At 31.9% G+C, this 24,948-nt stretch overlaps 1 pseudogene; it reads right to left on the minus strand.

The window, feature by feature from the left end:
- Positions 1-16,123: 16,123 nt before the first annotated feature.
- Positions 16,124-17,535, minus strand: LOC149550300 (plasmodesmata-located protein 8-like; annotated as a pseudogene).
- Positions 17,536-24,948: the final 7,413 nt, after the last annotated feature.

The raw sequence follows: 24,948 nt of genomic DNA on the forward strand, positions 1-24,948 counted from the left end.
ATAACCAACTTAGGAATTATTTTATAGATTTAGTATTAAGGAAATACATTTTCCTTTATCATGTGAAGGGATGTATGAATGATTGCAAGAAGCATGAAGACAGGAATATGAACATAAGTAGAGCATAGCGAAGTTGGAGAGAAATTCATTGCCAAGGTTTTATTGTAAGATCCAAGGTTTGATATTTGGATCCAAGGTTTGTGACTTGGTTTAAAAGGTCACAAAATGGTTGGTATAGTTGAAAAGACAAAGGAAAGATGTTAAAGTGTAGTATATACAATTATTCTACAAGGAATAGTTGACAGATCAGTTGGACAGTGAGTTTAGTGGTCTTTTCTTAGAAGCTATTTGGACAATGGGTCCTTCTTCCTTCTAAAACTCCTAATAGGGTTGGAATCTCCTAATAGGGATTCAAAGTCTCCTAATAGGGACTCATATGTACCAAATTTTGTAATATACTCCTAACAGAGTTCATCCTCTTACAAGGAATATGTATATTAGTACATCATCTTGTGGGCATCATTTCCAAAGAGGTTTTCCCTCTGATCAAGGGTTTCCCTAGTTAATAAATCTAGTGTAATTGTGTATGTGCATTTTGGTATGACTATTGTTTAATTTGATTGAATGGTTAATCTTAATTAAGGTTGATAATTATTTTAATTGGATAACTGATTCACCCCCCTCTTAGTTATCTTGGTGGACTATTGTTTCTAACACACATGTGTGGGATAGGGAATGCACTAGGGGTGCTATCCTAGAACTCCATAAGGGTGTTACCCATTGACCCTATCTTGGGGACACTACCCCCAACCCTCCTAGAAATAATCTAGGGAGAAACTATGCTAAATAAACCTTTGAGTCTCATTAGGCTCCACATCACAAAAAGATCTAATTTAAAATTAGAGATAAAGGGTATGAAATAATAAAAATGAATTTAAAAAAAAACTTGGAAGAAAATGAAGAGGATAAAATCAAACATGCAAAATTATGGTAAAAAATTATCAAAATCTAAAGGGACTTGCAGATTGATATCTTTTGATTTATGAATCCAAGGATCTCTAGAAAGGAATGATGTGGAGTTTAGAGACAACCTGGAGGTCATGGATATCTTGCAAAAACAACCACTACTCCCCTCTAGGATTCATGACATGAATTAACCACCCCTTACATTCTATAAGTCTACTGGTCATATCTAGCATTGATAAGTTGAACTTTTGGTGCAATGATAATCCTGATTTGTAGTAAGCATTATCAGAGTTTGGTCATAGGTTCAGATATTTTTGGATAACAATGGGGGAGGAAGGGGGGTATTTTTGGAATTATGACTGATATTCCCCTTTATGATTCATGGTATGACTTAACCACCTCCTATGTTCTATAACTCTAGTGGTTGTATCGAGCATGTTAGAATATATAGTCCACCAATATAATTGGGGGTGGGGAGTGTGTGGGGGGGGGGAGTGGAGGGGTACGGGGGTTGAGTTAGTTATCCAACCAATTTCACAATTATCAAATTTAAACAAACTTAATCATATGAGTAATACAATTAGAAACAATAACAAGATGCTCATACACAATAACACTAGATATGTTAACTAGGGAAACCCTTGATTAGAGGGAAAACCCCAATGGGGATGGTATCCACACGACGATGTACTATTATAAATATTCCTTATTAAAGGATGGAACATGTTATGAGTCTATAACAAAATTCAATACATATTAGTCCCTGTTAGGATACTTTGAATCTCAATTAGGAGATTCCAACCCTATTAGGAGTTATGGAAGATAATTGACCCATTGCCCAAACAACTTAAGGGTTAAGACCAATGAACTCGCTATCCAAATGATCTTTGTATTATTCCTTTTGGAATAATATATTTGGATAGTACTTCCTTCCTCTATCCTATTAACCAAACCTCTTCTCCTTTTGATCTTGTAACTAAATCACAAATATTGCATCTGATAATCTCTTGGATTGCTTACTCACATTTAGTAAACACTCTATTTCTTTTCGCACTTTGCACTTCTACAGTGCTAGATAATTTTACAAACAAGGAAAAAATGTTTTCTTTATACCATATCTTCAAAATGATTCCTTGAGTTAGCCTTGAGGCTTTCCCAATTAATTATAATAATATAATTAATTAATTACAATTACAATAGCACTGTCAACTCATAGTATTTACAAAAATTCACACATGTGATATTAGGGCTTGCACATCTATTGACATCATCATTAGACTATCCTCTATCACTGTCTAATGATTCATCTCTTTATTACATATTAGATGAAAGATACAATACAAACATTAGAAATTTCTTTCCAAACACTATATCTTTGAACTACTCTCTATAATCAAGTACAACTTTCATATGTCTTCGACTTACATGTTGTATATTAAACCATATCATTAGGAAACTATACTAAACATGGACCCATAACTGTGCATCACCAAACAAGAAAAACCTTTTCCATACAACTACAATCTCTCTTTGTTAGTCTGCTAGTCTTTACAAACTCACTACTATGTTGACATCAATAACAAACACAATCATGAATACAAGATGACAATACTCTCCAATACTTAGGATACTACCCGAATGTAGTATCATCAACCTTCATGCTAACAATCTCCCCCTTTGGCATTGATGACAACATAGATGAAAAACATCTAAGTTCCAAGAATACCAAAATAATAATCTACTACTTCTACTATTGTTGTACTCATCTTCTCAAATCCTTTGGAACACTGCTTTGTTCTTCTTCTTCTTTAAGATCGGCAACAATTTTTCATAGTAAACAACTCATAATACATATCTGACCCATATAGATATTCCTCCTTCTTCTTTACATGAATATTTCTAAATCTCCCTAATAAAGTGAGATTTCCATGCACTCTCCCCATACATTTTTTTCTTAAGAATTCTCTCCCCCATTCCACTTTCATGCATATTCTCTCCCCTATTGACATCAATGAAAAATTCATCATTATGTCAATTTACTACTTTGAGTATTCAACCAACTCAAGTTTCCAAAGACACTATCCAAGACGAAATACCAAGAGTACTCAATGAATTAGCTCATCACAAATACTCCCCCATATGGGAAGCATCAACATTCAGTCTAGTCTAACAATAGTGCTCTATACCATTGGACTAATGCATTCTCCACATCATCTACTCAGAAGTAGGAAGGGGCATAACCCCAAGCATACCTCTCAAGTACTCAAATTTATCATTAGGTAAGGATTTCATAAAAATATCTACACTCTAATCTTTAGTACTCATATACTCTAATTTGATCTCTGTTTTTGCTACTTTCTCTCTCAAGTCTTGATACTTAATAGGTATATGCTTAGTCTTATAATGAAATACAAGATTCTTAGACATGCTCATTGTACTTGTGTTATCATAATAAATGATACCAAGTTCTAAAAACTCAATTTCGTATCCTTCAACATTTGTTTCATCTACATCACTTGATTGAAATTATTTTCTGTTACAATTGTACTACAAGAAATACAATCGTGTTTCATTCTTAGCCAAGAAACCAATATTCCTCTAAGAAAAAATGCTCAGCCTTTGGTGCTCTTTCTATCATCCATATTGCCTGCCCAATCCACATCAAAATATGCACATAGAGTAAAATCACTCAATCTATCATACCAAATTCCATAGTCAGATGTTCCTTTGAAATATCCAAATATCCTCTTTGTTTATGCATTATGAAATTCCTTAAGATCAGCTTGAAATCTAACTACAATCTCAACTGCATTTTCTATATATGGTTTGGTGTGATTCAGATATTGTAAACCTCCAATTATGGATTTGTACTTCTTCTACTCAACTATAGGTGTCTCATTCAATCCTTGCTAAATAACTTGTGACTAGTTATCTTTGGTGTACCAAGAGACTTACAATGTTCCAATCCAAATATTTAAAATAAATCTTTCTAGTAATTAGCTTGTGAAATTAAAATACCATCATTGTTTTAAAAATTCACAATCCTAGGAAAAATTTCATTTCTCCTATCATGCTCATTTCAAACTCATTCTTCATTTCTTTACCAAATTTATCACTTGCTTCATCATTACCTCCAAATATGATGTCATCAACAAATATTAATATTATCAGCAAATAATTCTCAATTTCTTTCAAATATAAGTTACTATTTGTCACACATTTCGCAAATCCAATTTTTGCCAAATAGCTATCCAACTTGCATACTAGGTTCTAGGTGCTTGCTTCAGTCCTTATAGAGATTTCTTTAGTCTGTATACCATATCCTTTTCTTCTATTAGAGGTAAACCTTTAGGCTTCTCAATATATACCTCTTCTTCAAGTTCTCTATTCAGGAAGGCTAATTTAACATCCATCTAATATACCTTGAACTTCGCATTTGCTACATAAGCCACTTGAACATGCTTATTGCTTCCATTCTGGCTATAGGTTCATATGTCTCCTCATACTCTATACCTTCTTTCTCTAAATATCATTTGCATAGAAGTCTAGCCTTGTTTCTCACAAGTTCACATTGCTCATTCATCTTGTTTTTTAATACATCATTTGGTTCCTCTTACATTCTTATCTTTAGGTCTAGGAACTAACTCCCATGTTTCATTCTTTGCAATCTAATATAATTCTTCCTTCATTGCTTGAATCCAATGATCATATTTACATGCTTCATCTACACTATTAGGTTCAACTTGAGAAAGCAAACATATCTCTTCATTAACTCTATTTCTTGTCATCACACCTTTGTCTTTGCTTCCAATTATCTTCTATGGAGGGTGATTCTTTGTTAGATTCCTATTAGGGGTAGGAGTTTACATCTTAACTCTTATCTCATCTCTAGGTTTAGATATCTACTCTACTCTCTCCTCAACAACTAACACATCATTTTGTAGATCATTGTTATTCTCAAATAAAACTTCTGCATTTTGTCTAACAATTTTAGAAGTATCTTCTTGATCTGAATTGTAATCTAACATATTTTCCTTTATTCTAGACTTTTCATCAATATTAACATTTGCATACTCAATTATTGAATTAGTTCTATGATTAAAACATATGTACGCCTTTCCTTTCAATGAATAGCCAAGAAACATACCTTCATCACTTCTTGGATCAGAATTTCCAGCATCATCATATATCTTAATATAACATTTTCTGCCAAATATTCTAAAATACATAACTAATGGTGAATGACCAAACCATAGTTCATAAGGTGTCTTTCTCATACCTTTTCTATTCTAGACTCTATTCATCTCTACGTTTAGACATCTACTCTACTCTTTCCTCAACAACTAACACATTATTTTGTAGATCATTGTTAGTCTCAAATAAAACTTCTGCATTTTGTCTAACAATTTTAGAAGTATCTTCTTCTTCATCTAAATTGTAATCTAACATCTTTTCCTTCATTCTAGAATTTTCATCAATCTTAACATTTGCACACTCAACTATTGTATTAGTTCTATGATTAATTGTATGCCTTTCTTTTCAATGAATAGCCAAGAAACATACCTTTATCACTTCTTGGATCAAACTTTCCAGCATCATCATATCTCTTAATATAACATTTGCTACCAAATATTATGAAATACCTAACTAATGGTGAATGACCAAACCATATTTCATAAGGTGTCTTACTCATAACTTTTCTAATCTATACTCTATCCATACTATATATTTTTGTATTTATTGTTTCTCTCAAAAATATCTTGGATACATCATTCTCAAACAACATCACTCTTACTACCTTTGCTATTGATTTGTTTCTTCTTTTTGTAATCTCATTTTGTTTAGGTATTCTAGGTGAAGATAGCTACCTTTTGATTCTATTCTCTTCAAAAAATATGTTAAAATCTCTAGAGGTGAATTCTCCTCCTCTATTAGATCTCAAACATTTTATCTTAACACCAAATTCATTCTCAACTCTATTCTTAACTATCTTAAACTTCTTGAAAGATTCAAAGTCCTCTTCAAGAAATTTTACCCATTCTAGTGAAATCATCAACAAAATTCATGAAATACCTTTCACCATAGAACCCTCTTGTTCTAGAGGGACCAATCATATCTATGTGAACAACCTCTAGCTTCTCTATGGTAGTGAAGTTCTTGTTGGGAAAATATATCTTCTTTGACTTAGCCAAAATACATTCTTTGCAAGCCATATTAGTAGGCTTAATTATCTTAGGTAGATCTCTGATTGCAAACATGCTACTAGCCTTTACAATATTATCAAAGCTTATATGATAGAATCTCCTATGCCATAACCAATTGTTATCTAGTTTAGAAACCAAACAAGTTATTTTAGTGGGATTCAACTAAAATACATTACCTCTAGACCTAGTTCCGGTTCCAATCATCTTACCATCCTTATCCTGGATAGTTCAAGTCTTTTATGTGAATTTCAATTGATATCCTTTTTCCACCAACTATCCAACACTCAAAAAATTATGCTTCAATCTATCAACAAACAAAAAAAAACATTAGTAGTGTTAGTTCTTCCATCTAAAGTAATAGATCCAATCCTTGCAATATGAAAGGCTGCAATGTTACCAACTCTAACAATATCTCCGTAATAGTTCCTAAATTTAACAAAATTATTCATATCACTAGTCATGTGATGTGAACAACCACTATGTACTATCCAATTAGATGTCTTTTCAACTTGTGAAACTAGAACCTTTTCTTCTAAAATTTCTCTATAAAGATCATCTTCTTTAATAGCTAAAAATCCTAGCTCATCATCACTTTCACTTTGAGCTCTTTCATCAAATTCCTCATCTTCATTAGCATACAAACAATTTCTATCTCTTCTAGGCTTAAAATTTCCCTCATACTTTTTTTCTCTTTTAGGATATTTAGATGCATAGTGACCAAACTCATTACATTTCCAAAATTTAAAGATATTCTTACCATTTTTTTCTCTTCTCACAAGAAGTATTATACCTTCCACCATCTTCTTGTCTTCATTAGATATAGTTCTACTACTACCAGCAAACTCTCCATGTGTGTTTGCACTTCTAGATAGGCTTGGCCAAATGTTCAAGGTACTAAAAGTTGACTCAACTCTTGTCAGTTCTCCTAATTATCTTAGATCTACTTCTACTACTTCCAATCTTCCAAGCAACATTTCCTTGGTAAACTCCTTAGTGCAGGATATTATTAATTGAATTATTTGAGTAACTTTCTTGAATGGTGGTTTCAATGTTTTCAAGGTCTTCCGCACAAATTTATCTTCTTCCTTGGTTGAACCATGTGACTTGATTCATGCAACAATCTTTGATATCCTACTAATATAGTTTCTTACAGATTCATCTTCCATCCTTTTAGCATCCTGAAATGCACATATCCAATTTTCCAATCCTACTCTCTCTATCTCTCTATGTATATCACCTTCAAAAGTAGATTCTAATACTTTCCAAATTTCATGAGATGTTTAAAGTGACTTTACCTAGTGGTATTCATTATCTAGAAGAGCTGATAGTAGAGACTCTCTAGCTCTCATGTTGCACATGAACAAATGTATTTGCTTCACTATATTCTTCAAGTTTCCCTTCTTCAACAATTGTCTTATCACTCTTTGTCAAGATCTAATAACTCAAAACCATGCACAATAGAAGAGTCTTCATCTTCCCCTTCCAACTGTCATAGTTGGACCCATTAAATCTAGGAATATCCTTTTTAAAAAGATTTTCCATCGATCTCCCAAAGGTATTAAGCTTATCCTTCAAGGACTTGATGCTTTGATACCAAGGAAGAACACAAATATTAAATGAAATTTCATCAACACATACAAAATGATAATCAAAAAGTGCATTAAATCAATTTTGAGTATTTCATAGGCAGTTCTTACAAAATGTGTGTTCACAACATTATATAAAAATTAGAACAATCATATTACATTCTATATTTTGGGAAAATAAGGACAAATTTAGAAAATCCAAGAAATGGGATTTTTCCAAAATGGGCCCAATTACATTGGTACATAGAAGTTTCCTCATAAAATAAAGAAATGAAAATATATCAATTATTTTCTAAAGGCTTCATTTTCTGATTTATGATTATGACTGAGATATTACACAATTTTTTTGTTTCACAATATCACAATGAATTTAATAGAAGAATTATAGGGAAAATACAAAAGTATGAAAGAAATATATTAGGTAACTAGAGGAATTCTAATGAATTAATCATTAATTATGAAAGAAAATTCTAGAGAGACTTGTTAATCCAACTAAAATTGGCATAGCTATACAGCTAGGGTACATTGGTACAATTTCAAACTTTTAGAATTTCAAGTATTGTAGAGGTTTTGAGTTAAGGAAGTGAAAAGCTAAATGAAAGTAACTAAATTACTAAATGTATAAAGTAAATGAAATCTAAAATTCAAGTGCATAATGTACTTAATATTATGTCATTACATAATGCTTTACAATAATAAATCCTTTTTACATCTACAAATGAAAGTACAATAAAGGTACATGATTCCGCACAAAGTGTCGATATAGATCTCAAAATAATGTAAATGAAAGAAAAAATTGTGAATGGAATTCAACTAGAAGGAATAGGGTCTAGATCCATCATTGCTTTAGGGGTAGTGATAGACTACAATTGCATCTTGAATATACTAATTATACAATGCTCCTCGTGAACATGTTCCTGCAAGATGATTAAAGGGGTCTTAGTCTTTGAAGACAATAAAATGATGAATTTAAACAGTAGAGCTATAGTTGATAACCATACATTTCATGAATTCAAATACATCATTCATAAAGTTGAAATGAGGAAACTATTTAATGCATATTCAAATATATCATCAGAGGAAGGAATCATAAAGACATCATAAACAAAGGTGATAAGCACTAAAGAATAAAATGTTATTAAACTTCCAAGATAATATGAAAATTAAGCATATAGTGGAAAGTGTTTATCAATCACAAACTTGCTACTAAATGCTGCTATAAAGAATGAAAACATCAGAATTTAAAAAAAAAAAAAAGATCAATTACATAGCCCTATTATATTTAGAAAAGAACCAGTAGAAAATTCATTGGAATATTTATTTATCAAACTAGACAACTTATACAACTTAATAATAAATGCAATGGAATACTCCCAATTAAGAAAGAATAATGCTACAAAATATGCATAAGATAAGAAAATGATAACACATTATCTATATGACAATATAAGGTTGTAGGAAAAAACTAAACTACCAAATAAATAAAGATAATAAAAATATAAGTAAATCATAAACAAGTTTCAAGTTGAATAATATGCCTTGGAAATAGAAAACAAATTAAGGTTTGAAGGCATGAACATTAAAAAATGTGAAGTTTGAAAGTATGAATAGAAACAACTATGAAGTTTGAAAGCATGAACAATTTAAAGGATGTTATAGGTTGTTCAAACAAACTAAACTTCATTAATTTTGTTAATCAAATCTTATAAATTAAATTATTCCATGATAAATATTTGAGATTGATCTGATAGTCTCCCATTGAACATATTTATCTAATGTTGTAAGTAATGCCACTTCAACCTACAAGTAAAATAAATGCATTTACAAAACACAAATATATATATATATATATATATATATATATATATATATATAGTGATTAACATATTAATAAATTACATATTAATCCAAGGGGTTCAGCTTAGTTGGTTGAACCAATGAGTTCTCATTGTGGAGACCTTGGTTCAAATCCCAAGAGGGACATCTTTGTGGAATTCTAAGTTATGACTCTTGGTCTTCCAATTGTTGTTTCTTGTGTGGTTTCTCATAAGAAGCTTGAACAAGCATGTAAGTCTCATGTTGTTGCTTGAATAAGCACAAGATCTGTAAACAAATTCAATAAAAAAAAAATTAATTACATATTTATTAATAAAATATAAAATATCAAGATGATGTGGAAAGTTAACATGAAGAAGAAATAGACCCATTGATACTTTAAATAGATCAACCATAATGAATGAGTAGATTTATGAAGATAAACGTACAAATTTATGTAATAGACAAATAAAAATGCACAAAATTTGTATTATATAATTATTAAAAGGTAAATTGATGATATGATATTACTTACACATAGTATAACTTGGTTGAATGAAGCTTGAGACTTCAATGCTTCAAGTATAATCTAGAATTTATCACTCTACTTAAATCTCTCATTCTTATAGGGAAGATCCAAATGACTTATTGTAGAGTAGAAATGGCATATGAACATGTCATTGTGATATTTCTATTTTATAAGTTAAAAAATTGAATCTTGACATATGTGTTTCCATTGAACAATGTTTCAAATTATGAATGACAAGCCAATAGTGAAGATGAAACAATTATTACTATGTCATGGGAATGCTAGACTCTTTGCATTTTCATTTTTTCAAAAAATATTGTGCCAACTTACTATACTTTCAAGTGTTAGTTTTCATGTCAGTCGCTTAGATTTATACCATTGAAATCATAGTCATGATGCAAGTAACTCTTGGAATACCCTATCCATTTGGAAATCACATGTTTAATTTTACTAATCAATTTTCTTTATTTTTCAACACTAATCTAATTTTTTTTTTAAAATACAAAATACACTAAAAATGTGTTGTGTTGTAGCTGTATCTACTTAACATCTTGGTGTAATGATTATGTGTAAAGATACTTAAGAATCTAGAGTATCATAATAAGAAAAATATTTATAATTTTCCATACAACATAACCTATACCAAAAAAATACTTCTACATATAAAAAAATATAAAAACAATTAAGGAACCAAACTTACACATTGAATTCTTTTCCTTTCTTATTGATGATATATGTTTTGCTAGTTGTAACATTTGTAGCTCAGCAAAATCATACTCATGATCTTTCATCACAATCTTCCATGCTTGGTCCACAAGCATACTCAACATACAATTGAATCTTTTTTATTGATAGAATTTGTGAGCAATGACTCTGACTAAAAATTCTATGAGTGGATTAGAAATGCTTGTGATGAACAAACCTCATCCATTCAACTCAGCTCCTATATTCACCTCCACTTCTCCTTAGCTCAAACATTGCATGCTTTTATTCTTATCTAGGGTTGGATAACCTATAACCCTATGTATCATATTCTTTGTGAACTCTATTGGTCCATTTTGCAATCAATACTTCATATCATGAACTCTTCTTAAAATAACTTTTATCCATTCAACTCTTAAGTTTCTCAAAAATTCTATGGCTCAAGTTAACTCTTTCCTCTCAACAATATGAAACTCGTCCTTCAAAATTAATTCATTACACAACTTCTCATAAGCTTCCTTGATTTCATAATCTCCTACTTCTCCAATTTTACACATGTAACAACTTTTGACATCATGAATCATAATTACTTTAGGTGGCATTGAACATAACACACCCATTGAGTCTTCTTTTACAACAATTTCTAGAATAACATGAAATTTAGGTGGAGGACAAGTGACACTCTTAACCAGTTGGGGTTTACTAAACTTTTGACTTATTCAAGTGGCCAATGAACCTACCATGATGGTAACTAGGGTTTTATGTTCTTCCTTTTTTGGATACTCGACACTCATTTACTCTTTTTACTTGTTCAAACTTCCTGATCAAATTGCTCCTTGAAATCTATGTTGGTTGCTTGAATTCTCTTAATCGCTCTAAGCTTTTCAAAAATATGGATGTAAGATATGAAGTAATGTATTCAATGTTTTTTATATATACCTCATCTTTTGATCGATTATGTTCACTATTAATGTTGAGTGGAAGTAAGCTGGCATAATATCTCAGTCTCTTCCATAGCCTTTAGTCTCTACTAGAGTGCTCAAACTATGTTGCAATGCTCAGTCAACACATATATTTTACTGATACTTGGCATTCTTTCTCAAACTTTGTTCTCATGCATCTTATATATGCAAATATGAACTTTTGGCACATATTAATTTGAGGAACTAATGTATGGTATATCATTTAGATATACAGTTCCATACATACCTCTTTTTACCCAGTTAGAGATAAGATCACCTTCTCTACTGGATTGGATCACCTCAGCTTCATTTTCTCCTTTATTTGCATCTTTTGGTTTCTTTCACCATTTCTTATTCATTTCAATGTGCACTTTTCCTTTTTCTTTGTCTTTTATCTAATTTTCTGAATGAACTTGAGTCCTCCAATTCTTTCTTTGATGTCCAAACATGTGACACTTGAAACATGTACTATTAGATTCTTCTTCTGATCTTTCCAGTAAGGTTTTATCTCTGATCTACATTCAAATGATCTATGCCCACATTAATGATAGTTGTAGTAGCATCCTTCAAATCTAGGTGTAGTAGGTGTATTCCTTAGTCTTCAACTACACTCATGTAGTTGTTGTCCTTATTTCTTGTAGTAAAAATAGTAACCAATAAACTAAGGTATAGAATTGTGTGTAATGGGTTTGCTTTGATAGATATTTGTAGTATGACCAATTTTTCCACAATGGTACATGTTGGTTTATCTTTTGGCTTTGCATTTCTCATTTCTCTATTCTTGGATGATTCTTCTTTCTTAGTGCATGAATGTCCTAAACCATTAGGACAACTTGATGAATTTATAAGTTCTTCAAAGTATTTCATTACTTCCTTTGGTTTGTTAATCTTCTTCATAGATTCCTTCTCATTCTTCAGTTCATTCTTCAATACCTCATTGTGAGATTTTAGGTTTGCAATATCCACATCCTTGTGATTTAATTCTTGATTTGAAGTCATTAATTAATTCATCAGATCCATTTGTCTATTTGTGAGCTTCTGCACATCTCATATCCTTTCTTTAAGTCTAGTATCCATTACCCTTTTGTCTTCTTTTGCCATAGTCTCGTATTCTTTAGCTTTCTTTCTTTGTTCAGTTACTTTACACATAGGCTCACTGCATGGATTTCATGCTCTCTTTTTGGTGCCCTTGTTCTTCATTGAGGAGTTTGTTCCTTTCAAGTAGTTCAAAAGATGCTTTATGGATTGATTGGTTCAAATAGTCCTTAAGTTTCAACTTCTTCATAAGAGTATTGCTTTAATTGGATGGCAGTTTACTTACTCCTTTATAGGGAATCCTTACGATCTTGTCTTGCCTTCTCAAGTTTCTATAGTGTGAGTTGGATGTCAATCACCTAATTGTCAATAGTCTTGTCTAGTTTGAAAGCCTCCATCTTCCAAGATCTAATCTCCAAGACTTTAAGCTTCTTTTAGAGAACCACTTCTCTAATACCAATTGTTGATTTATGGAGGAGTAAAATAGATACTTGGGGTGGGGGGGGGAGGGGGGGCGGGTGAGTCAAAATCTACAACACTTTCTACCTTTCATAGATTCATCCACATCTATCAATAACTTGTTATGGAAACTTTAAATGTAAGCTTTCTTGTAACGTGTAAATAAGTTCAATTACATACATGAAAGTAATAACACATAACAAAAAAAAAAAAATTTACCCAGAAACCCCCCAAGGTGAAGGTGAAACTAGGGTGGGGATGAAACTCATAAGTCTTCACTATTGTAGTTATAAAGTTAACTAGTTAAGGTTACAATGGTTGACCATAAAATATGATCTAGTCCATGAGGAGTTTATCCCATTAAAAACTTAAGAAATTGGTAGGATTCACATAGTTAAAGGATTTGACACCTACAAAAAAGTAAGGACTCTATTAAGAGATTTACAAAGATCTATTAAGACCACTCTATTAAGAGATTTACCTTAATTCAAGCTTGTTAATATTGATTTAGTACTCGACTCTTAATTTTTTCTACAAGCTAATTTTGAGTGTCCTCCTTACTAATCAATCCTCTCCTCTAAGCTAATAACAATTATCTTTCCCTTTCACATTCACTTCCTATGAATAGGTCACTTTCTCTACTAGATGATAATAGAACCCTTGAATGACTTTTGATCTTCTCTTTACTCATTCTCTCATGCTCTCCTCCTTTGTCTCTAACCCTGTCACACAGTGTCACATTCATGATCTAGGTTAAGATCATTGCTATTTAAAGATTCCATGATGAGTCTTCTAGATGGTTCTATGTTTTTCCTCTTTATCTTGATCATTGATCATACACATTAGGATATGTGATCCATGTCATGTAAATATTTTGTAACAACCTCTTCAAGTATTAAATATCATGTAATAACCTCTTGAAAACTTAAATAAACCTTCCAAGTTAGCCTAATAATAATTTTTCCTAAAACTTTGTTCCATTCCTAAATTCTATGTAAATTCTACATTTCTTGACCTTTAATGTTTCTAATGTTCAACATTTCTATTTCTCAACCTTTTTTAACCTTCTAATTCTCGACATATAATGTGCTTAGCACATACTATAGCACTTGGTACTTATATACTTGGAATTTCACTTGATTGCTGATAACTTGCTCAGTTGCTAATAACTTGATCGATTTCTTATGAGCTCTATACTTATAGAAAATTACTCTAAGACCATACTTTACTTGATTTCTATAGATTAGATCAGTACATACTATCTTATGTACATGACTTAGTGTATGTAGAGTAGCTTTGTTGCAGTGATGACCATCTGACTCTTCCTTGTAAATGACTAAGTGGTTGACACTAATAAACAATAGTGGTTAGAGATACCAACACTAATGATTTTCATATAGACTATGTATAAACTCAAGGACTACCTCTAAAAGTAACTCAAGCTGACCTTCACTAGGCTACAAAGTGTTTCCATGCTACTAAGACTAAAGATCATCAACCTTCATGTGATGTTATGTCTATTATGCTCACTTTAAATAGCCCTTCACTATCTCTTCAAGATCCTACCATGTACACCTCACATTATCCCTTGTCCTTAGAAGTGGCTACATGTGAAGAGGAATCTAAAAAAGATGACGATATAATGTTAAGAAATATCAAGATCAAGCACCCTTTAATCTCCTCAAAGATGTCACCTTCCTATATCCTACGTCTTACCCTTTTCCCAAGTATGATGAATACTTCAATTCCAATACTTATAATGAGCTTAGGAGACTCTCCAAGAAGAAGAATAGAAGAAGTTCATCTTAGGAGACTCTCTAAGAAGTGGCAAGTTGCAAGTTTAAATGATTTGCAAGTCTTTCTTTCATTTACATACTCTGGTTGGTTTTAATACTCTAGTTTATGGTGTTCCAAAAGATCATCTATTAGCTTCCCTCTGCTGGGAATCAGAAAACTATGAGCTTCATTAGTAATTGTAGTAGTTACAATGGCAATAATATTGTTATCTTTAATATGTTAGAGAATAGTGAAATAAAAGAGGTTAATTTTCTTTTTGATTGATAGCTATTGGTGGAAGTAAGCTTACACTATTTCTAGTGCTATATGATTTTTGATTGTTTTATTGCTGGTTGGTTAGCGGGCTTTAGATTCTAATGGCTTGTTATTGTGATCAACCTTTGTTGTAATGTTACTTTTGTAATGTGACTTCTTGTGAGTATTCAAGGTTCTTTACCTACCAACTTTGGTTAGTTTATCAAAATCTTATCATAAATCAACTTTCCACTAGTAATAAAAGATTCTCATAAGCTCTCGATATCTATTTGAAATTTAGATTCTTTTCATTAAGAATTTGCCTAACGATCAAATTTATTTAAAAATACCTTCTGATCAATGTCTTTTACAAATGCTCTAAATCACCAAATAATTGAGTCTTGAATCAACTATAATAAAACAATAAAAAAGTAACCTAAATTATAGAAAAAAAATCCATTTCAAAACAACAAATATTAATCACTAAAAAAGAATTGTAAACAGAATTTAGAACTCAGCTTCCATTACACAATCAAAGAATATGATTGTCACACAAGAGAAAAGTTGGTTATATAAAATATGGAGTCCAAAATTTAGTATGAGTCATTACCAATTTTTTAATAAAACCTGTTGTATAACCAATTTGAAAACACAGTTCACGAATATGATTAAATGTTTGCAATCTTTATGCTTACAATGCTCCACCTCAATCCACTTGCGGTATAGTTATTGTAATTAAATTGTTGGGCAGGTATGCCTTTCATTATTTGTATGGTGAATCACCTCAATTAACAAGAACAAATTGAATTATAAAAAGTATAAATTCTAATAATGCTAGGCAAAGGGATAGAGCTCATAGCGCAGGGTGCAGCTCCCCATGAAAACCTGAGCGCCGACTCTCTCGCTAGACAAGATGGAGACCTCCTCAATTCCCTTGGAAAGGCAGGCCGCACAGTCTTTCCTGGACATGTCACGCCAACACATCTCCATGGCGTAGATGCTCACGACTTTTGATGTCGAAGAAACAACAGCGAATGACGCCTGGGCGAACTTGATAGGACTGGCGGGGGCCCTGCTCGACAAATCTGCCAACACATTCCTAAGGCCACTGTTAAAGTGGATGTCTATGTCGCTACTGACATTTCCAATGCCATACCACAAGTAGGTGTCCAAAACGAAGAGAAAGGTGTAATTCTTGTAGCGAAGGAAGCAACGCTCCAGCTGAACGCGAGCGCTGATGGCATTGGGGCAGTCGCAGTGGACGACATTCACCACCTCTGTGTTAGTTTTGTTAGCTTGGACAGTTGTTTGTCCATATGCTATTATTTAGTATCTAATTGTTTTTGCTAACAAATTGGTTAAAGCAAGGACAATTATTTATTAAATAATTGACTTCTTTTAGGAACAACTAGAAACCAATTTTTTTAGGGTTGGTAAGTTGTTTTATATCTCCACCGTCGATTGTAAATCAATTTCGGCTGTTGGTTTATCAATGAGAGTAGTATAAAAGGGGGTCTAAGGAGCATTTGGAAAACATGAAGTTTGGACAAACGTTTGCAGTGTTGGCAAACAGTCTTGCAGTGTTAGCAAGGGCGCAGTGTTAGCGCGGGAATAGCAGTGGGAAATATCAGCGGGATAAATTAGGAGGTTGTCGGAGTTCTGCCAGTGAGAAGCAAAGAATTTTGTATCTCTTGATTTGCTGAAGTTTAATATAATTTCTCATCTGTAAGACTGATTTTCCCTTAGGGGTTTTTCAAGGACAATTTGTCCAAAAATATTGTGTTCATTGTGTTGCGCATTTCTTTCCATATTTTATAAGTGAAGTTGCAGTTGTGTTTTTTTTTATATTAGCTGAAAATTTATTTTCAGCAGATTAATAATCGTTTATGATAGGAGATTAATAATCAGTGACTGCAATAGTTAAATTTTTCACACTCTGTTGAGCAGGTCTAGCAGTTGGCGGGAGAGAGATCTGGACTACACTGGAGGTGCCCGAACAGCTGGTCTGACGTGTCCTACCCGTAAACAGAAGCGCAGAAGCTGACGTATGCTGCGTTCTCCGTGAGAGATTTAAAGAGCGCTTCAAGGTTGGTATCGAAGTGTGAGTCATTGGAGTACTTTGCCACATTACATGCTGTGTATATGCTGCCCCCCTCGTTCGAGAACTCGGCCATTACAGCAAAGAACAGGAGAATAGCCGCTAGAAACATCGGCACTATCTTCGATGCAGCCGCTGAGAAATACATTTTTGCAGAATACGAAAGAGAAGTTGAAGATGTTTTAAAACACAAGGAGCAATTGGGGTTATAAATAGATTGGAAATGAGAGGAGAATGATCATGACTAGGCCATGGCTGACTTCGGCAATGCACATATTATAAATCTACGGAACCTAATTCAACCACACAATTTTATTATTATTACCAGGTAGATTCTGCAGGCTTGGCCACTACCCCGTCAACATTTTACCTCAAAATGTTATATTATTGAAGAAGTTGGATGAGCTTAAGCTTTTTTGAGCTGAAATAGTCTACGCGGCACATGCTGAACGGATGACCTAGTCTGTAGCACAGTATTTTGGTTTGTTTTAAGACTCTTTAAATTATTCCGTTAAAATATGTGAATATAAAGGATTTTATTCTGATGATGTTTTCTGACGTGTCAATTTAAAATTTGATTTGTTTAGATTAATTGGATTATATATGTGTGTGAGAGACGTGAGTGAATCATATAGTTGTTTAAATAGATTTTTATTTAACTTATTAGTCCCTACTTTCTAATGGCAAGACTAATGTTTTCAAGTTTCTTTTTTCTATTAATTTTTACACTATGAATCATATAACTTGTAAAACATCCTATTTTTACTATGGTCTCTACAATATTATTCATTAAAATGAATTTCTAAATTTTAATTTTTGTATTTCAATTGTTTTCTTATTTTTTCATAGAAGTCTTTTTATTTTCTTGTGAAAAAAATTACCAGGAAAATAGGGTTGTTTGAAGATGTGGCAGTGCTACATGTGTGGTGTATTGACAAGGTACAAGTTTAAGATGATTGATGACATTTCCATGCCTCCCTACAGTATTGTCTTGCCACTTGCAAAAACAGAGTCCTAGGGCTGTTGAAATTACTAAAGTGAGTGAAAAATTGAAATGAGGAAGATCAAGAAGGGTCTCTTTGTGGTGGTTCTACGAGAAATTTGGGTAAATTTTTCCTTGAATGTAGAGGAAGGGTAGTTGTTCTTACTGTTGAGAATTAAAGATTTTGTGCAAGACCTGAGTAATCATTTAAGAAGCTAGGATGCCTTTTCTTCTATTGGTTCTCCATGTTCATGGAAAGGTTTTTTTTGCAATAAGGAACGATTTTTGATTCAAACTAATCTTAAAATAGTCATTTGGGAGGACAAATTCCTTTCAGATTATGTGGTCTTAAGAGGCCCCTATTGGATAAAATGCATTTTATGAAAAATTATTTTGTAAAGCTTATGAATTACAATAAGCTAGATATTATATCTACTTAGAACAATCGAGTGTAACTTTGCTGGATTTAAGACCTCTAAAATCCTTGAAGAACCTAGATTTGTCTTACAACAAGTTTTCTTATGATTTTGCAGTCTGTATGAGTCTTTGGACATACTTGGCATATTTGGTTGTTGATGCCAATCCTTTAAACCAAGAAAAATGTCCAAGGAGTTCATGATGCTAAAGTATATCGAATGACTCTACCTACCCACATGAATTCCATTGGAAAAATCCCATCTTAGTTTCTTAATTTGACACAACTAGAGGATGAGCTATCAGATTAACACTAGGCAAGAAGCATTGCCAAAGAGCTAAGATTCCTGATGAACTTGTACCGAGTCGAGCTTTACAAAAGTAATTATAGCAATAGTTGTTAGATTAGAATTATAAGTCCATTTATAATTCTATCTAGTTTTTCCCTATTTTGGTCTATTTCTATTTGTTTTAACATCAATTCAATTTGTATGTGACCAAAGTAAGTCTAATCAAAAAATCTATCAAACAATTTGTTCTCTTTGGTAATGTATGAGCATACATACAACTTTTGTTAAGGTGTTTGTTATCATGAAATCCCTCTAAATATGTACACAATAGTGGATTAAATGCATTAATACTTCTGCAAGAACAAATATGTTAATGTAGAAAGATGTAACACATTCCATCGACCCATCTTGATAAGCAACAAAGCAATATTCTCTAGAGAAAGCCTTTGGGAAAATCATTCTAGAAACTTGGCATAATGGGAAAACCAAATATGGTTAAGACAAAGTAAAATATCTTAATTCAACATATTTCCACCTATGAATATATTTATTTTTATGATTTAAATTCAGATTCTAGCAGAAAGGCAAACCCTAAATACTTATTTTAGGTATTGATAAATAGAATTTGGGATGTGTTTAAGTCTCAAATACAATGTCATGATCACAAGGAAATAAGAGATACATTGTCTCATAAGAAAATGTATAAATACAATTGAAACAATGAAAGTACATCTAATAAATAACATCCACTGCACATGTCATAGGGTATGTGAGATACAATACATCATAATATGTGGTAAAATAAATACATCAGTTGAATGGAAGTCTCCAAGGTAGGAATAAGAATGATAAAGCTACAAGTGCCACAACAAATATCCAACATCTGCGCATCTGAGGGGGACCCAAATGGTAAGAAGACACTACCTCTCGACTGCATGGTCACCTAGTCAAGCTTCCACTTCCACCATGTAGGGAAGATAATGAGTGATCCAAATCAACTAATCAATCATAAAACATTCTTAGGTAAGGAATCCTAATATCCAACAACTACCTGAAGGGTAACAAGTACTAGACTCAAGAAGATAAGATAATCCAATTAGAATAAACACTCAATCCAATACCAACACCACAAAACATCACACATAAACCAAGTATAAATTGAATACAAACATCATGAGATGAAGCCAAGAAAAGATATCTACCTCAAGTCAAATACCACATGTCAAAATTACACCATCCACAAATCACCAATCACCATAATTAAAATTAAATAACTTCATTAAATACACCCAATAATAAGTACACCACCAAATGTAAAAACAAAATCTATGGAGGAGACTTAGGCTACATACTAGGAAGTGTCATCACATGGTTAAACTACTTGAGTTACCCTAGACTAATCTCTCAATAGACTCCAAACCCTCAAGCATTGATTTTCCCTAGATCGGTTACTCTGAATCCCAAACCCTCAATGTGACACATGTGGAGCTAGAAATCCCTCTCAAGATGATAAGGAAAATTAGTCATACTGTCATCCGATTCCCAGCCTTAGTCTATACAAGTACTCAAGGCATGGATTTGAGGCAATATCTCTAACTTATCTTTTTAGTGTGTTTTCAAAAATATTAATTACTAGATTATCACTTATTACATAACTTACAATAGGTTACCTTGGCACTGACCACTTTGGGTCCCTAGCCCCTAATACAAGCCACTCCAAAAGACATGTACCTAGACAACCTCTCCTAAGCAAATAAAACACATTTGTGTCCCATACCACAACACCCATAATGATTAAACTCGATTCCTTAATAGGCAGCTTGAAAACTAGTTGGTTCTCCTAACCCAAGTAAACATTAATTCACTACATAGCAACAATCATAAATGCAGCTTCCAATTTAAAACACAAGCCCATCATAATTTTTAAAATAGAGAGACATCAAAGAATCATGAAAGTAAACCTCTGGTATATGTCCTAGTTGGCCAACTAAACAACTCATAAGAAAAAAATCATCATAAAAGATTGACATAAGACTACAAGTAAATACTAGAAGAAAGAATAGATAATAAAATCATTTATTTGATTTGGCCAAAAGAATGTCATTTTTAATCACCAGGTTTAAATATGGTCTCAAGATTAAACATTGTTCCTATGACCTCAATATACATAAACTGCAATCATAGTCACACTCACTGAGTAAGTTAAATATTATAAGTCAAAAGAATCATCATGATATAACTGACATTAAATACCAAACTTCATTAAAATAATGATGATGATCAATTATCAAAGCCTAGGTATTAGGTGCTTATTTTTTGACATTTAATTTAATTAAGTCAATATTTAACAACTCTCCATTTAACATAAAATATAATGCATAGACTTCCTAATTACAAACTAATATCATATATATGTATGTATGTATGTATATATGTATGTATTTATATATGTATGTATAACAATTAACCATATCCCAATTTAAATAAAATATTAATATATTTTAATTAATTTTAATGTAAAAGAAACTAATTAATAAAACATTAATATTAATTAATTTTTTTAATAATTATAAAAAAATAATATATAATTTTTATGTAAAACAAATAATCTAAACCATTAAATAAGGGGTGCGACCCTAGTGGTCGCACTGCCCAATGAAGCTACACTTTCAAAGGCAGTGTACACTACCTTGACAACAACAGATTGTCCAAGGATAATCATGTGCTACCTTGACAATGTACCTATCTTTTGAACAATGTTTCCTCGGCACCTGTGGGGGTGGGGGATGGGGTCCCTGCCCACCCTCCAAATTTTATTTACTTTTATTTTTGTAGTATTATTTAATAAATAAATAAATAAATATTTTTTTGATTTTTCTTTACAATACCTTGGTTGACGAATTTTTCCAGCTAACCCTTTAAAAAAAAAGAGTAAAACAAGAAATTTTTTAAAACAAAATGAGTATTCAATCCCAATTATAATTCCATCAAACCCTAGCCTCAAAATTTATTTTTCTATCCATATTTTATTCTATAAAACAAATAAAAAATTAATTTCCTTTAATCAGATCTAGAGAAACATTCAACATGACAAACAAAATCCAAACACCTAATCAAGCATGGAGTAAACATAGATATTTTCCAATTGAAAATGCATTCGTGAGATTTCAAACCCTACCTTGCACTGATGTTTAAATTTGATAGCCAACTAAATTCCTATTGCAAGCAAAACCCTTCAAGCTACGAAAATTCCCTTCTTTCCAAACCACAGAATCGCTCTTTGAAACTTGTGTGTGTAATAATGACCCAAAAACCCTTTAATATAGAATTATAATTCACCTTTAGGGTTCTTGTCTTCACAAGCTCTAAAATTATTATTACTTTATTTAATCCTTTCTTTCATGCACGATTAGTCACTTTTAAATTGAAAATATATTTTTTATTTTTTATTTATCCATTCCCCCACATTATTATTTAAAGTAAATTTTGTAAAAGATATTTATTTATTAAATAAAGATAACTTAAGCACATTATTTAACTACCACTAATGTTTAAATCTTTACTGATTAAATAACAATGCTACATAATATTTAAATTTTAATATTTAATAATTAAGTTTTTAAATCCTTTTCATGTAGTTTCCTAAATTGAGACTTTAAATTAAATCTTTTGGGTATGTGCAAGATCATGGTCAACCAAACTATGGCCTTAAGTGACAGTGAAAAACCAACAAATCAGGGTTATGTCAACTTGACACATAATTTTAAAATAGTTCTAGACTTTATATCAAAAAGTTGTAAGAAAATAATCTATAGGAAATTGAATTTAGTTTCTAAACTACTAGGCCTTAGTCAGAGAAAAAAATATTTGATTATTCAAAAGTTTGGATTTTAATGCAATACTATAAAAATTTCAAAGCAAAAATAAAAAGTAGGTGTATGTCTAACCACCTTAATCAAAATCAATTGATAATATTTTTTAATATAATTATAAATATAAAAAGTAGACTCATGCTCGGATGTGACACATATTTTTGGGTATTTTTATTCAAAATAGATAATTAAATATGAATTTTTTACTAAAAATGTTTTAGAAAAAAAACTCGTGTCTGACCACCTTAACTAATAGAAAACTTTACCAATTTTATTTTTTTTCCCTTATACTAGGTGAAGCATAGAATGTGACACAACTTTTGGATTTAAAAAATGTTCACCATTTGAAAGTTTTAGCTACCTTTTAATCAGTATGTCAATCAACACTTTATAATCATCTTCATTGAAAATTAACTCATAACTACTTATTGAACTCATAATTTGACAGGAATTATATTGATAGAATCTTGAGAGTGTTATAAAAATATCCTTTTCATTTCATTCAATTTCAACGAAAATAACATTGTTAGATGGCTACCCAAAGTTTGAGTGTTAGTGAAACCCTTCTCAAACACGTTTTTTGGGTTAACCAAATGGGCTTGGAAAATACTGAGCCTAATCAAATACTCAAAATCAAATCAAGTACTCAATATGATATCAGATACCCGATCTAAAATCGGATACCCAATCTGAAATCAGGTATTCGATCACTACATGATTTTTCAATTGTAATTTTGGAGAGAAATTTGAGAGGAAAGATTTTCCAATTGCAATTTTGGAGAGAAATTTGAGATGGAAACTTTAGAGGGTTTTAGAGGGAAATTTGTTTGGGGGAAGTGTGGACATTGATATTATTATTACATATGATTATGATTATTATTATTAACTATTATTATTATATATGATTATAATTATTATTATATATAGTAATATGTATGCTTATTATTATTAAATATAATATAGTTATAAATATAATAATAATAATTATATCTAAATATAATATAATAATATATATGATAAATATTATTATTATTAAATATATATAGTAATATTATATGACTATTATTATATATAATAATATATATGGTTATTATTATTATTATTAAATCTATAATCTAGTAATATATATGATTATTATTATTATATAAAATATACAATATTATATTGTTATTACATATAATATTGTCAAAAAATACATCGAAAGGGGTCATAGGTTAACCTATCACCCCTCTTGATGTATTTCATGACAACATATGTCCCTAAGGCCCCCTAGTGACCCCTTTTGATGCATTTCCCATGGCTCCCTAGGGGTCCTAGGGCCCATAGGGACATACGTTGTCATGAAATGCATCAAGAGGGGTCATAGGTTAACCTATTACCCCTCTCGATGCATTATAATCAACCAAATGCATCCCTAAGGGTCCTAGGGCCCCTAGGGACATACATTGTTATCAAATGTGTCAATAGGGGTCATAGGTTCTAGACATATTAGAATCAACCAAATGTGTCGCCAGAGGCCCTAGGACCACTAGGGACATAGGTTTTCATGAAATGCATCAAGAGGGGTCATAGTTTAATCTATGACCCCTCTCGATGAAATGGAACCAACCACATGTGTCCCTAGGGATCCTAGGGCCCCTAGGGACATATGTTGTCATGAAATGCATTGAGAGGGGTCACAGGTTAACCTATGACCCCTCTCAAAGCATTGGAACCAACCACTCCCTAGGGGTCCTAGGGCCCCTAGGGACATACGTTGTCATGAAATGCATTGAGACCTCGACACATTAGAACCAACCACATGCGTCCCTATGGGTCTTAGGGCCCCTAGGGACATAGGTTGTCATGAAATGCATCGATAGAGGCCATAATTTAACCTATGACCCCTCTCGATGCATTGGAACCAACCACATGCGTCACTAAGGGTCCTAGGGCCCTAGGGACATAGGTTGTCATTAATTGCATTGAGAGGGGTCATAGGTTAACCTATGAAACCTCTCAAC

The sequence above is a fragment of the Cupressus sempervirens genome, chromosome 7 (genome assembly GCF_028749045.1).
Source record: "Cupressus sempervirens isolate cs-2001-9-10 chromosome 7, ASM2874904v1, whole genome shotgun sequence".
NCBI classification, from domain to species: Eukaryota; Viridiplantae; Streptophyta; class Pinopsida; order Cupressales; family Cupressaceae; genus Cupressus; species Cupressus sempervirens.